The sequence below is a fragment of the Ursus maritimus genome, unplaced genomic scaffold (genome assembly GCF_017311325.1).
Source record: "Ursus maritimus isolate PB19 unplaced genomic scaffold, ASM1731132v1 scaffold_25, whole genome shotgun sequence".
NCBI lineage: Eukaryota > Metazoa > Chordata > Mammalia > Carnivora > Ursidae > Ursus > Ursus maritimus.
In genome coordinates, this window is record NW_024425008.1 from 30,278,042 (window position 1) to 30,293,529 (window position 15,488).

A 15,488-nucleotide genomic window follows, 5' to 3' on the forward strand; every position below is an offset into this window, starting at 1 on the left:
GGGGGGGGGGGGGGGGGCCGAGGAGGCCGCGCCCGGGGAAGGGAAGAAGGGCTGGGCCAAGTCGCTCGGGGACGGCGGGGTCCCCGCAATAAGTCGCCCCCGCACACAGTGACATCTCCAGCTCCACAGCGCCTCTCCAAAATCCGCACTGGAAACCCCTTCCTTCCGTCGCACAAGGCGGGTGAAAGGCCCCGCTGGTCCCTTACTCTCACTTACCTGCGACCCCGGACCTAACCCGAACACCTGCGGCACCTCACGCTGAAAAACTGGAACCCTCCTAGGCCACCTGCGCGCACCTACCCGGATCCACTAGGGCCGAAACCACTTCCGGTAGTCCGACGGGCTAGAAGGACGTAAACCCGGCTTGGGTATACAAATGGGTGACGCCATGTTGTACGGAATCTGCTGGGGCAGCTGTTCCGTCGCGTTTCTCCACTGCTGAACAAAGGATCTGTTAAAATTGGAAAGGCTTAGCATCTCTTCAGAAAAGGGGTGTTTTTGTTTTTGTTTCTGGGGTGGTATTTTTATTTGTTTTGGTTTCGGTTTTAACAGGAGAAGCCTCTGGAACCCTTACAAATGCAATATGGAACATCTAATTGTTATTACTAATTAGCTCAAGTAATGTTACTCTACTGCACTAATTATCTTAACTGTTAAATGATAAAGGTAAATAGGAGAGACACTTGTTTAAATAATGTATTCCTGATTAGCAGTGCATTTTATACTATTGCCATTATAATAATTATGCCATCTTTTATAACAAGAACCACAATACCTTATGTTTATATTTAAAATCATTCATTCAACTAGTCTTCATCAGTAACTATTATATGTGAAGAGGCTAATGTGTGCTGGGTATTGTTACTCTGCCATAGAAAGTGTAACAGAAGGAGAGATGAGATGAGCATAAAGAATATAAGGTATAATAATGCTGCCATTTGTTCACTATGTACACACAGTGTGCTAGGAAATTGTTTGATGTATTTTATCTCATTTAATCCTCAAAACGACCTCCTGAAGCAGGACTATTATTTGTGACATTTTAAACAAAATGGAGAGGGATGCCAGAGTGACTCAGTCGGTTAAATGTCTGCCTTCCGCTCAGGTCATGATCCCAGGGTCCTGGGATTGAGTCCCACATTGGGCTCCCTGCTTAGTGGAGAGCCTGCTTCTCTCTCTGCCTGCTGCTTTCCCTGCGTGTGCTTTCTCTCTCTCTCTCTCTCTCTCTGTCAAATAAATAAAAATAAAATCTTAAAAAAAAAAAAAAGAAAGAAAGAAAGAAAAAGTTTTACCTCTCCTTTAACTCCCTAAAAGAATTTAGAATGGGAGTCTGGCCCAGAAAAAGAGCTATTACCAGAGATAACTTTTAATAACTTTTAATGTATCGCAGGGCAAATATCTAATTACCAAATATTGGCTCTTCTTCTTGTCCTGTGAATGACCCTCCTCCCATTTGAAGCCCCAGGGCCCTATCCTGTTCTATAGCTTAGGATGGCATATGAGCCTCAATTGCCTGGCTTGTCCTTGGGTCTCATTCTTATGTACATAATTACATTTGTTTTCTCCTGTTAATCTGTCTTATGTCAATTTAATTAATAGACCAGCCAGAAAAATCTAGAAGGATAGAGAAAAAAGATTTCCTCCCCTACACCATAATAAACTGTCTGGGTCCATAAGCAATCACCCTAAATGAAAGGTCCAATCCAACAAGCCCCATCTGTGCATAAAGTCTTCCCAGTCAGCTTTTTAGTAGCTCACTCTTTGTCTTAGTCTATTTAGGCTATTGTAACAAAATACCATTGAGTAGGTGGCTTATAAACAACAAAAATTGATTTCTCGTAGTTTTGGACTCTGGGAAGTCCATGATCAAGGTGCTGGCAGATTTATTTTCTGGTGAGTGCCTGCTGTCTTCTTTATAGACTGCTGTCTTTTCATTGTGCCCTCACTTGGCCAAGGGATAAGGAGCTCTCATGGGCCTCTTTTATAAGGCACTAATCTCATTTATGAGGGAGTCCGCTCTCATGACCACATCACTTCTCAAAGCCCCCACCTCTTGATACCATTATACTGGGCGTCAGTTTTCAACACATGAATTTTGAGAAGACACAAAGCATTCAGTCAATAATATCTACATAGGTAATGATATCCAAGAATAACCAGCCATTGCAGAAATATCTTCAACACCATTAATTAACATTTTCTTTTTTTTTTTTTAAGAGAGAGAGAGCATGTGCATGAGGAGGGGAGGGACCAAGGGAGAGGAGGAGAGAGAATCTTAAACAGGCTCCACACTCAGCACAGAGCCCAAAACAGGGCTCAATCTCACAACTCTGAGGTCGTGACCTAAGTCGAAATCAAGAGTCATGCTTAACCAACTGAGCCATCAGGTGCCCCATTAATTAACATTTTCTAAGGAACAGGTATAGAACTCTGCACCCAGCATTTTGAGAACACAAATACTTTTAAAACTTACAAGGAAGATTTAAGAAAATTACATTTGATTTAGGCCATTGAGCAACTTTCTACAAATTGCAAAAAATTGGTATCACACAGATCTCATTCTCTGATCATATTACAATTAAGTTAGAAGTCAATAATGAAATGATTATTTTTAAAACTATATTTAGAAATTTAAAAAACATATATTTTTAAAAGCTTTTATTTACGTATTTAAGAGAGAGACAGAGAAAGCACAAGCAGGGGGAAGGAGCAGAGGGAGAGGGACAAGCAGACTCCCCACTGAGTGGGGACACCGGGCTTGATCCCAGGACCCTGAGATCATGACCTGAGCCAAAGTCAGCTGCTTAACCGACTGAGCCACCCAGGTGCTCCAGGACATTTAAAAAACATCTTAATAGGGGCACCTGGGTGGCTCAGTCGTTAAGCGTCTACCTTTGGCTCAGGGCGTGATCCCATAGCCCTGGGATCAAGCCCCGCATCCAGCTCCCTGCTCCGCTGGGAGCCTGCTTCTTCCTTTCCCACTTCCCCTGCTTGTGTTCCCTCTCTCGCTGGCTGTCTTTCTCTCTGTCAAATAAATAAATAAAATCTTTAAAAAAAAATCTTAACGGAAAGATCAAAGAAGAAATCCCAATGCAAAGTTATATTAGATTTGAGAGGTAATAAAAATACTATATATGAAAGTTTATAGGATACAGGTAAGGTAATAACCTTATATGCATTTACAGTAGAAAATAAGACTAAAAATGAAATATATAAGCCATCATCCTAATACATTAGAAGAAACAGAAAAATAAATCCAAAATAGTAGAAGGAAGAAGATAAAGATTAATGAAATAGAAAAAAGATGTAATACAGATGCCCAAAAAACTAAAGTTAGGTCTTTGAAAAGACTAATAAAGAAAACAAGTTTCTGTGAGATTGATCTAGATAAAAGAAAAGTAGCAACAAATAAATAATATTAGGGCTAAAAAGGGGAATATGACAAAATAAGCAGAGATTTAAGAAACTAAAAAATATGATGAAAACGTTATGCCAAAAAAAAAAAAATGGCTAGATAAGAGAATGAAAAGACACGGCACAGACTGAGAGAAAATATCTGCAAACCCTTATATAATAAAGGACTAATATGCAGAATATACAAGGAACTTTTGAAACTCAATACCCAATTAAAAAGTGAGCAAAAGATCTGAACAGATAGCTCACTGAAGAAGATAAAGACTATCCAAATAAGCATATGAAAAGATGTTCAGGGGCGCCTGGGGGGCTCAGCCGGTTAAGCAACTCCTTTGGCTCAGGTCTTGATCCCAGCGTCTTGGGATTGAGTCCTGTGTGGCCTCCTTGCTCAGCGGGGAGCCTGCTTCTCCTTCTGCCTGCAGCTCCCCCTGCTTGTACGCTCGCACTCTCTCCGACAAATAAATAAATAAAATCTTAAAAAAAAAAAAAAAGATGGTCAACATTGTATGTTATTAGGAAATTATAAAGTAAAACGATAATTAGATACCATCATCTCATTGGCTAAATCCTTTTAGAATGGCTAAAATTCAAACACTGACAACACCAAATGGTGATGAGGAAATGGAACAACAGGAACTCTCATTCATTACTGGTGGGAATGCAAAATGGTACAGCCACTTCTGAAGATAATTTGTCAGTTTCTTACGAAGCTAAATACAGTTTTACCATAGGATCCAGAAATCATGCTCCTAGGCTTTTTACTCAAATGAGTTGAAAACTTAAGTCCACACAAAAACCTACACACAAAAGGAATGCCAGGGTGGCTCAGTTGGTTAAGCATCTGCCTTCGGCTCAGGTCATGATGCCAGGGTCCTGGGATCAAGTCCTGCATTGGGCTCCTTGCTCAGCAAGGAGCCTGCTTCTCTCTCTGCCTGCTGCTCTCCCCTTGTGCTCTCTCTCTCTCTGACAAATAAATAAATAAAAATCTGTTTTTTAAAAAAAAAGCCCACACACAAATGTTTATAGAAGCTTTAGTCATAAATTGAAAGCAACCAAGATGTTCTTCAATAGGTGAATGTATAATCAACCGGTACATCCATACAATGGGATATTATTCAGCAATAGAAAGAAATGAGCTATCAAACCATAAAAAGACATAGAGGGATCTTAAATGCATATTGCTAAGTGAAAGAAGCCATTCTGAGAAGGGTACATACTGTATGTTTCTAACTACATGACATTCTGGAAAAGGCAACAGTAAAAAGATCAGTGGGGCCCCTGGGTGGCTCGGTTGGTTAAGTGCCTGACTCTTGATTTTGGCTCAAGTCATAATCATGATGGTCATGGGATCGAGCCCTGCTTCAGGCTCTGTGCTGAGTACTGAGTGTGGAGCCTGTTTGAGATTTTACTCTCTCCCTCTCCCACCCTTTGTGTACATGCTCTCTCGAAAAAAAAGAGAGAGAGAGAGAGAAAGAAAAAGAAAGATCAGTGCCTTGCGGGGGTTCCTGGGGAGGAAAGAAGAGGTGCATAGGTGGAGCTCAGAGGATTTTTAGGGCAGTGAACCTATTCTGTACGATACTGTAATGGTGGATGCATGACATTATGCATGTGACAAAACCCAGGGAATTGTGCAACACAAAGAGAAAAACCTAAAATAAACTATGCCCTTTGGTTGGTAATAATGTATCAATATTGGTTCATCAACTGTAACAAATGTGCCACACCAGTGCAAGATTTAATAGTAGGGAAAACTGTATGTGTATGGGTGTGTTGGGGTGGGGGAAGTAGTATGTGGGAACTCTCTTTACTTTCTGTTCAAATTTTCTGTAAACCTAAAAGTGCTCTAGAATTAAAGTCAATTCATTTAAAAATATTGTGCCATGAACTGCTTGATTTGTCTAAAAATGCTTTATTCATTTATTCATTGATTTTGAAGACACCTTAATGTCAAATACTGAGATGTCATATACAGAAAATTCAAGAACTATGGCAGGAAGTGCTGTGGCCTACCCAATATCTGCATTCTCCCCTCTGCTTAGTGACAAAAGTCAGAGGACATTTTTAAAATACATTTAAAATTACATTTAAAAAATACATTTAAATTGCATTCATAAGTTTTTTTTCTGTCTCCCTTGGTAATAGGTATGGTCATGTGATTAAGTTCTAGCCAAAGAGGTATAAACAAAAGTTTTTGCACTGGACTCTCAGTAGTTCTTTAAAAGGGGACAGACAACTGTCACAAGCCTTTTTTTTTTTTTTTTTTTTTTGCCTTTTTGTTGTTACCCTTCCACTTATTTCTTGCTAGGACAAGGCCTTGATGGCTGGAGCTCCAGCAGCTCTCCAGCACAGCAGCACTTTGAAGATGGAACCAGGTGCCTAGGAAGGTGGAATGGAGAGACAGAAGCCTGGATCCTTGATGCCTTCTGTGGTTTCCATATCAACCCTCAACTACCTACCTCTGGACTTCTTTATATTAGAAAATACACTAATTTTTTAAGCCACTGTAGTAAAAAGTCTTTACTGCCAGCAGTGAAACCCAATTCCTAACTGACACACAAAATGAAAGGTATTAATAATGAATGCATACCTCTCAAGTCAGTAAAACCTGTTAAATATATGGGGCACCTGGCTGGCTCGGTCAGTGGGGCATTCAGCTCTTGATCTCAGAGTCGTGAGTTCGAGCCCCACACCGGATGTAGAGATTACTTCAAAATAAAATATTAAAGGGGCACCTGGGTGGCTCAGTCAGTTAAGTGTCCAGCTCTTGATTTCAGCTCAGGTTATGATCTCAGGGTTGTGAGATCGAGCCCAGCCTTGGGTCCTGTGCTCAGTGGGGGACTCTGCTTAAGATTCTCTCATTCCCTCTCCTTCTACCCCTGCCCCCAAAATGTGTGCACACTCTCTCACTCTAAAATAAATAAATCTTTAAAAAAATAATGAAATAAAATATTAAAAATGAACGAACAAACAAGCAAATGAAAAGTGAAAACACTTTATTGGATTTGTTTAGTGTGTTAAAGGTCAAAGCTTAGAGGAACCACTAAATAGGCTTTTTCTGAAAATCCTATTTCCTTCCATCAAAATTCTATCCATCCTTTCTGCCCACTGATCCCTTCTATAAACTTTAGTAATATTATTGGGTACTATACAGATTATAAAAATTATGTTGCCATGCATTCAAGAAGCTTATAAACTAGCTGGAAGGACAGAAGAGTATTTGTTAGCAAATGAGAAAAGATATCCTTTTTTTGTGATTTAGAGAGATATGGAACTTTTCTCTCTCCTAAAGAGCTGGAACAAGGCTACCTCTTGGAAACGAAGAGATTCATGAGGGCCCCTGAGAATGACGGTGAGACTCTCCCTGCTCAGGGACAAGTTCACCCAACAATAGGGGTTGAAAGGCTGGTGAGTCAACATTCCTTTTGTTTTGTAGTGAGTGGTATGCTTGGGTGTTGAGCTGAATTGCTTTGTGGGGTAAAAGGATAAGAAATGAGAAGATTCATGGGACCAGTCAGAGATAAAGGGAGGAGTCAGCAAGGCTCCCAACTTCCTGGAAGAAAGAGAAAGATATCTCAGAGGAGAGACTTCTCGGGGAGAAAGAAATGTTTAAAGTATTTGGAGAGTTGACTGAAGTTCTTTGGTGTGGGGTGTGTACATGTAATGTAACCTCATCTTCTATCTCTCATAGGTAAGGTTCAGTAAAGTCTGTATCATTCTCCAATGTTTTTGTTCCAGTAAATTCTTTGGAGGAATGCAAATACGTGTTGAATTTTGTATCCATGTTTGCAAGAGGAAAAGCAAAGGTTATTTGCCAGCCTTCTGGAACAGGAGGGTAAAGGGTAGATTGCTGTCATCTAAGTCACAGAGCAAGAAGCATGAGAAGAGAACTCCAGTTAAAGATAATGGACTGAACCACATGTAACTCCACTTCTAACTGAAATCTCTCTTTAAAAATGGGAAAGAACACAAAATGTCAAGGCAAAAAAGTTACAGAAAAAGAAGACCACCAAAATGAGAGTAAACATAGCAGGGAGTCAGCCACCATCTCTAGTATTTGGCAAAGACTCAAAGGCAGAAAGACCAGTGGGAAAGTTTTATAGTGAAAACAGGGATGGCTTCAGATATGCTCTGATTGGTGGTCATCCTTGTGGGGAAGCTGGAGATGGGCTAACTAGAAACCAGGCTTCTTATGTGATTGGTTTGGCATTCTCTGGTTGGTCTTGTGTTGGAAGTAGGGGCGAAATGTAAGAAAGCTGACTCACCAACAAGTTTTAACCATTCTGGGCTGCCTCAGAGGCTGTGGCTTGGCTTCCCAGGCTGGTTGTGGTAGAAGTTATGGGTCAGAGTTCTATTGTCATATATGGTTTGGCTACTGTCTGTTTGTATAGTCAGTCTCTTCGAGAACAGGAGATAAATCACTAACATCTTGGAAAACAGAAGGATTGTGGGAACTGACTTAGCAGACTCCTCATCTATCAAAAGACAGGCCAGGAGCACGCCTGGTTTGCCCTAAAGAAACACCAAAAGGCTCAAGGATTGGCAGCACTAGGTACCTCAAGAAGCAGCAGTAGAGTTGGGACTACAAGAAGAAGAATTGGTTAAACGTCCATTTCGAAAGCAGTTAAACCACCAGATTTCCTCCCTAGCTGCCAAGTGATTGCTCCTCCAGCCTCTGCAGAAGGTTTAGGATTGATGCCCTAGAGAGAACAATTAGAAGACACCTGGTCTAGTTAAGAATAGGGGAGCCATACAAAAAACATAAGAATTCAGTGAAAATTATTTACTTTCAAGACTTCCGCCTTACTTTCCCACATCAGCAACCACTGTTAGAAGCCAAGTGTTTAAGAAAAATTTTCATTTGGTTAAGTGTCCCACTCTTGATTTAGGTTCAGGTCATGAGCTCTGCGCTCATGGGGCGCCTAGTTGAGATTCTCTCTCTCCCTCTGGCCCTCTCCTCCATGCTCTCTCTCTCTCTAAAATAAATAAATAATTTTTTAAAAAAAAGAAAAACTTTCAAATAATTTTATTACGAGCATACATCAAAATTTCTTTACTATCTTGCAACAAGGGAGAAGGCCTAAAGTAGGATATTTCTAAATGGACCAAAAGATTACGGAGAAATGGAAAAGTGCATTGTTCTAAGCATACCCTTCCCACCTATCAGAGTCTATAGGGTTTGTGCCTTTTACAGTCTTTGAGCTCTTTTACAATGCTGAAGAGATAGGGGTTAATTTGTAGAAAACCGATAGTAGTGCAAACAACTATTGTCTTCAGAGTGCAAATAAATGCTCTTAGGTGACGCTTCTATTGACAACCCTGCCCCCCCACACCCCTCAATAAGCCAGCTTTGTGTCTATTGAGAAAATTTATTTCAACATTTTCTTAAAGATTTATTTATTTATTTATTTTAGAGAGGATGGGGCGGGGCAGAGGGAGAAGAAGAAAGAGTCTCAAGCATCCTCCACGCTGAGCCCAGAGCCCCACACGGGGTGGATCCCACCCTGAGATCACGACCTGAGCGAAACCAAGAGTCCAAAGCTTAACAGACGGTGCCTCTGGGTGCCCCATATGTCAACATTTTTGATGGGCTTCGGTATTTGTTAGGTCTTTGAGTTTTCCTTTAAACTGACTGTAACATCTTTTCCAGTTCCCTTATTAATTAATGGGTTAAATTAAATCTTTGACAGGTATTTATTTTGTATCTTCATCTGAGTTACAATTTTCCTTTTTTTTTTTTTTTTTTTTTTTTAACTGTTATCCTTTAAGAAGTCCAATTCAAAGATTTACTTTGGGTAGGGCTATTTGGGCAGAAAAGAGATTGGTTAGAAAACATTTTAGGGGTGTCAGGCTTGGCTAAGTCAGTGGAGTATGCAACACTTGATCTCAGGGTTGCAAGTTCGAGCCCCATGTTGGGTGTAGAGATAACTTAAAAATAAAATATTTTTTTTTAAAAAAAGAAAGAAAATCATTTTAAATTAGGTACAAAAAGAAAAGAAAGTTTGGTGAAATTCATTACAATCTGAACTGAAAGGTGAGGGGGTGGATAACTGGCTTCTCGCAAGTTTTAATCCCTTCAGTTTTATTAGAATTTTGTGTGAGCATTTTATCGGAAGTTCTAATTTCTTCCTAGAAGGTGGCTGTAAATGACATCACTCAAAAAAACCTCTGCATCCTGGTTCTGGTTTGGATTTTTTTTTTTCTTTTACGGGTGAATGATTCCCGAAACTCCATTCCAAAGCTCTGTTTCTAAATACTTACTCCCAGTGGTCTGAGTGCTGGGCCTGATGAGAAAAGGACCTTGCTCCAAAACGTGAATCAGCGTACTGCTTCCTCCACTGAAAACTTCTACCCACAAAAATGTGCTGGCTGACATGGATGCTTTACATTCTGGCACACACCTTCACCTTATTGAGGACTGCTAAAAAATGATTACGGGGCACCTGGCCAGCTCAGTTGGCAGAACATGTAACTCTTGATCTTGGGGCCATGAGTTCCAGCCCCACACTGGGAGTAGAGTTTACTTTAAAAAAAAAAATAATAAAAATAAAAATGCATTGGGGCACCTGGGTGGCATAGTCGGTTAAACATCCAGCTCTTTTTTTTTTTTTTTAAGATTTTATTTATTTATTTGACAGAGAGAGAGAGACAGCCAGCGAGAGAGGGAACACAAGCAGGGGGAGTGGGAGAGGAAGAAGCAGGCTCATAGCAGAAGAGCCTGATGTGGGGCTCGATCCCACAACACCGGGATCACACCCTGAGCCGAAGGCAGACGCCTAACGACTGAGCCACCCAGGCGCCCCTAAACATCCAACTCTTGATCTCAGCTCAGGTCTTGATCTCAGGGTCATGAGTTCGAGCCCTGCATTACACCCATGCTGCGCATGGAGCGTACTTTAAAAAAAGTAATAAATAGAATAAACATGAATAAAAATAAAAATGCATTTAAAAAATCAAATTGCGCAAAATGAAATGTTCTCAGCTTTAAAAAGGAATGAAATTATAATACAGGCTACAACAGGAATGAAACTTAAAGGTATTTATGCTGACTGACATAAGCCAGACGCAAAAGGACAAGTGATGCACGATCCCACTTATATGAGGTTGCTAGGAGAGTCAAACTCATAGAGACTGGAGTGGAATAGTGATGACCAGGGGCTGGGCATAGAGAGGAATGGTAAGTTACTGTTTATTGGGCACAGCGTTTCAGTTTGGGACGATGGGAAAAAATCTGGAGATGGATGGTGGTGATAGTTGCAAAACAATGTAAATACACTTAATGCCACAGAATTTAAACATGCTTAAAATGGTAAATTTTAATATATATATATAGAGAGAGAGTCACAATGTAAAAATGATTAAAATGATAGATTTTATATTTATTTAACTGGGATTTTTTTAAACTGCAGACCAGCTAGTCCAAAAACTACACTTTGAATTGTACTATATTAGACTCCAGGCTTCTCAAACTAAATTTATCAACCCCAGCAGATCTTTTCACATGCTACAAGCGAGCTCCTTTCTGACTGCCCACTCCACATGTATTCTCCCTCTTTCTCCACTAGTCATTCAGTGACTAACGCTAGAAATCTTGGAATGTCCTAGACTCCTGCTTCTCCCTCATCCTTTTGTGTGTGATTTGAGCAATGCTTGTCTAACTGTGCTGGTTATGAAGAAACCCTCAGCCTCCTCAGCTTCAAAGCCACCATCTATGCTCTGTTTTATGGTGCTGAGACTGGCTCTCTGCGTTTCGCATTTTTCCTTTGCCAGCCTGGCTCTCTGTCAGGTTCTGCCAATAGTGGGAGATCAGAGGCAGGAGGAAGGGAGAAGGGACTGCTCCTTCCTGTTCCCTTCCTGTTTCTATCCGAGTCACCCAGGCAACAGTTCTCCGTGCCAGCAGCAGCAGTTGGTTCCAGCTCTGGACTCCTTTCCATATTCCCAGAACTAGCCTCATCATGCTCCTCAGAGACACCAGTAGGGGCGAGGCAGCAACTCTCCTCAGAGGCCTGAGTCGCAGCACTGCAGCCCCCCCCCCCGTGGAGCTACTGAGGGTTTAATCCCAATACTCCCGACCCTGACACTTTATTTCCCCATCTACTTCTTGCAATTACTACTTCTTTGTTCCACTTTCTCTTTTCAGTTCTCCAATGCCTGTGATATCTCCAATAACTCTTTTTTTTTTTAAAAGGTCTGGGCTTTGTCCCATTTATTTATTTATTTTTGAAAGAGAGAGAGAGAGAGACACACACACACACACACACAGTGTACACAAGGGGATTGGGAGAGGGAGAGAGAGAATCCTTAGCAGGCTCCACACTCATCGCAGAGCCAGATGTGGGACTCAGTCTCACAACCATGAGATCATGACCTGAGCCAAAATCAAGAGTTGGACATTTAATCCACTCAGCCATCCAGGCACCCCTCCAATAACTCTTTAGATACATTTTCTTAGTTAAGATAACCGCTATAGTTTGTTTCTTTACTGAATACTGACTAATACAGAAAATGGTCCCAAGAGTGCTTCTAGGAAATAGACTTTGAGATAGAGGATTTGGGGTTGATTTATTTATACCCTTAAACTCAAATTCAGTGTCAAACAAGTTGTCAATGGGAAATGGGACGTAGTGGCATCATTAGTGATCAACTTATCACCTGTAGTCATTTCTGTTGAAGTGTCCACTAAAGCAAATTCTTTGGGGCCACATATGACCATCTGATGGCAATGGTGACTTTAACAACTCTATGTTGGGAGTGGCTTCATTTGCACCCACCAAAGAACTTACAGAAGAAATGGAAAGTTCACATCATTACACATTCGGTTCAATGACAGAGAACGAAAGTTTCTATGGCAGCCCTAAAGAATCCCTTATTTTTAATACCTGCGAACTAATCTTGCTGAAATCGAACATCAAACTGGAATTTGCAGATTTCAGAACTACAACAGAAGTTGATTTGTTAGCCTTGCCAGAACTGTCTGGTGAAAGATAGGGCATTGATGGGAAAGGGTATGACACTGAAACTGGAATGGTGACATTTGGGTTAACTCGAAGTTAAGATTCTAGAGTGTCCAAATCTCTCTGAAGCTCCAAAGTTAGACAGCCTTCCACCCCTTGCTTAAAAGCCTTGTAACAACGTTATGTGAGCGATGTCTGTTTTCCTGAAGTTCCACTCCAACCATTCCTTGTTACCTGTAAATCAGAGTTTCTCAACATGCTGGGCTATGGATAACCGCTGTGAGGAGATGTCTTGTGCATTGTAAGACATTTAGCAGCATCCCTGACCTCTTACCCCCTGGCTCCGGTGACACCTCCCCAAGCCCAAGTTGTGACAACCAAAAATGTTTTCAGACATTTCTAAATATACCCCGGGAGGAAAAAAAAAGTCATCGCCAGTAGAAGAGCATTGCTCTAGATCCATAACTAGGGTCAGATCTCAACACGTTCCAAGTCTGACTGGGGAAGAAATGACTTGTGCTTATTATTGCAATATTTTGCTCATTTATATTTGCAGACTTGGAGAATATGTGAAAGAATGGGTTCTTTTTTTTTCCAGGAAGGCAATAAACAAGGAAAACAGATTCTAACACCAGATTTGGTTGAATTATTAACCAATTCAATTCAACTGATGAGCACTTTTACCACAATTCTAGATTTAACGTGCTGGCTTGTGCAGCTGGAAATGGCACCTACAGGTGGTTGACTGAAACTTTAAGTAGTGGCCTACATCCAATGAAGTTGAGATGCAAGAACTTTCTGGTATAACTTAGAAGAAGGAATCCAAGGTCTTAAGGAGATAGAAAGGCTGGAGTAGATATATCATGTATGAATGGTCAGTCTCTCACTATGTCACCTAAGAAATCCCAGAGAACACTCTGTCCACTAAGGCACTGAGAAATATATTAGTGGATGGGCACCGGTATTCCCATAAGCTATGTGGTGGCTGTTTCCTGTAGATAGATTTGATGAAGGAAGAAGTTACAGTTGACATGGGTTCCCTGCTTTCAATGGAGATATGGGATCCTGGAGTAGCAGAGGTCAAAGACAATGTGGGTCAAGAGACAGTCTGTGGACTTCCTTCCAAAGACTATAGTACAGGGGGTTCCTGGCTGGCTCAGTTCGTGGAGCATGCGATTCTTTTTTTTTTTTTTTTAAGATTTTATTTATTTATTTGACAGAGAGAGAGACAGCCAGCAAGAGAGGGAACACAAGCAGGGGGAGTGGGAGAGGAAGAAGCAGGCTCCCAGCGGAGCAGGGAGTCCGATGTGGGGCTCGATCCCAGGACTCTGGGATCATGCCCTGGGCCGGAGGCAGATGCTTAACGACTGAGCCACCCAGGCGCCCCGAGCATGCGATTCTTGATCTTGGCATTGTGAGTTCAAGCCCCATGTTGGGTGTAGAGATTACTTAAAAATAAAATCTTTAAGACAACAACAACAAAGAGTATACTATGAAAAGAGGCTGGTAGGAAAGAGTGGCTTTACAATGTAGAAACCTGACAAAACTACCTCAGCCAGGTTATCAAGGCTGTAAGTCATGTTGACACTATATGCCTGCCTAAATAAACTAGGACTGCCATAAGAAAATGCCGCAGACCAGATGGCTTCAAGAACGGAAATTTATTTCTCATAGTTCTGGAGGCTGAGGAGTCCAAGTCCAAGGCACAGGACAATTCTGTGTCTGTCGAGAGCTCTTTTCCTGGCTTGTAGATGGCTGCTTTCTCACGGTATTCTCATGTGATGGAGAGAGAGAGAGAGATCTGGTGTCTCTTCTTATAAGGACACTAATCCTATTGGATTAGGGCCCCACCATTAATGCTTCATTTAATCTTAATTACCTTCTAAAGACCCTATTTCCAAATACAGTCAAACTGGGGTTTAGGGCTCAACATAAGAATTTGTGGGGCTGAGGGAAGACACAATTTAGCCCATTGCAATACCCTTTGATAAAATTTGATGAAAATGGCGCTTTCCCTCTGTGGCCTTCCTCCTAAAAACACATAACCCCAGTCTAATGAGATAAACATCAGACAAATCCCAATTGAATAACACTCTACAAAATACTTAATTAATACTCTTTAAAACTGTTAAGGTCATCAAAAACAAGGAAAAGTCCCAGCCAAGAGGAACCTAAGAAAACATGTCAACTAAATATAAAGTGGTATCCCTGATGAGATCCTGGAACACAAAAAGGATATTAGGTAAAAGTTAAGGTAATCTAAATAAAGCATGGAATTTAGTTAATAATAATGTAATGATATTAGTTCATTAATTATGACAAATGTACCATACAAAATAAGATGTTAATAATAGGGGAAATTGGGTGTGGGATATATGGGAACTCTGTTCTATCTTCATAAGTTATCTGTAAAACTGAATCTATTCTAAAATAAAAAGCTTATTGGGGTGCCTGGTTGGCACAGTTGGTGAAACGTCTGACTCTTGGTTCTTGGTTTCAGCTCAGATCATGATCTGAGGGTCATGAGATCCAGCCCCATGTCAGGCTCCATGCTCAGCACAGAGTCTGCTTAAAGACTCTCTCCCTCCTCATTCCCTCTCTCTCTCTTGCTCAAATAAATAAATAAACCTTTAAATTAAATAAAATAAAAAGCTTATTTAAAAAGTAAAAATTTAAAAAAACCAATGTGAGGGGTGCCTGGGTGAGTCAGTCAGTTAAGCATCTGCATTCATGATCTCAGGGTCCTGGGATTAAATCCTATGTTGGGCTCCCTGCTCAACAGGGAGTCTGCTTTACCCTCTCCCTCTACCCCTCCACCTGCTTGTGCTCTCTCTCTCTCTCTCTCAAATAATAAATAAATAAATAAAATCTTTAAAAAAAACGTGAGCACAATTATCATAATGAGTAGCAGAAATGAAGTGCTATTCAGAAAGTTTTGATATGCAAGAATCTTTGGCAGTGGGTGATTGATCCTGTGTCCTAAATTAAATGGATAACTTAATAAAATGTTACTGGAGTTATCCACTTATGATATGTCCTAGTAAGCCCCTGTGCTGGACTAGACATAAACCCTGGACAAAATACACTAAAAAACAACTCCCTGAAGGCACTGGAGAGTGAAAA

General features: G+C 40.8%; 1 protein-coding gene across 3 annotated transcripts in view; it reads right to left on the reverse strand.

The window, feature by feature from the left end:
* EXD2 (exonuclease 3'-5' domain containing 2) overlaps positions 1 to 1,144 on the reverse strand; it is a 59,342-nt gene extending 58,198 nt beyond the window's left edge. For all 3 annotated transcript variants that reach the window (XM_008700325.2, XM_008700334.2, XM_008700299.2), the window contains exon 1: positions 217 to 1,144. The gene's annotated coding sequence lies outside the window, so the exon portion shown is untranslated. The remainder of the gene's footprint in view (positions 1 to 216) is intronic.
* Positions 1,145 to 15,488: the final 14,344 nt, after the last annotated feature.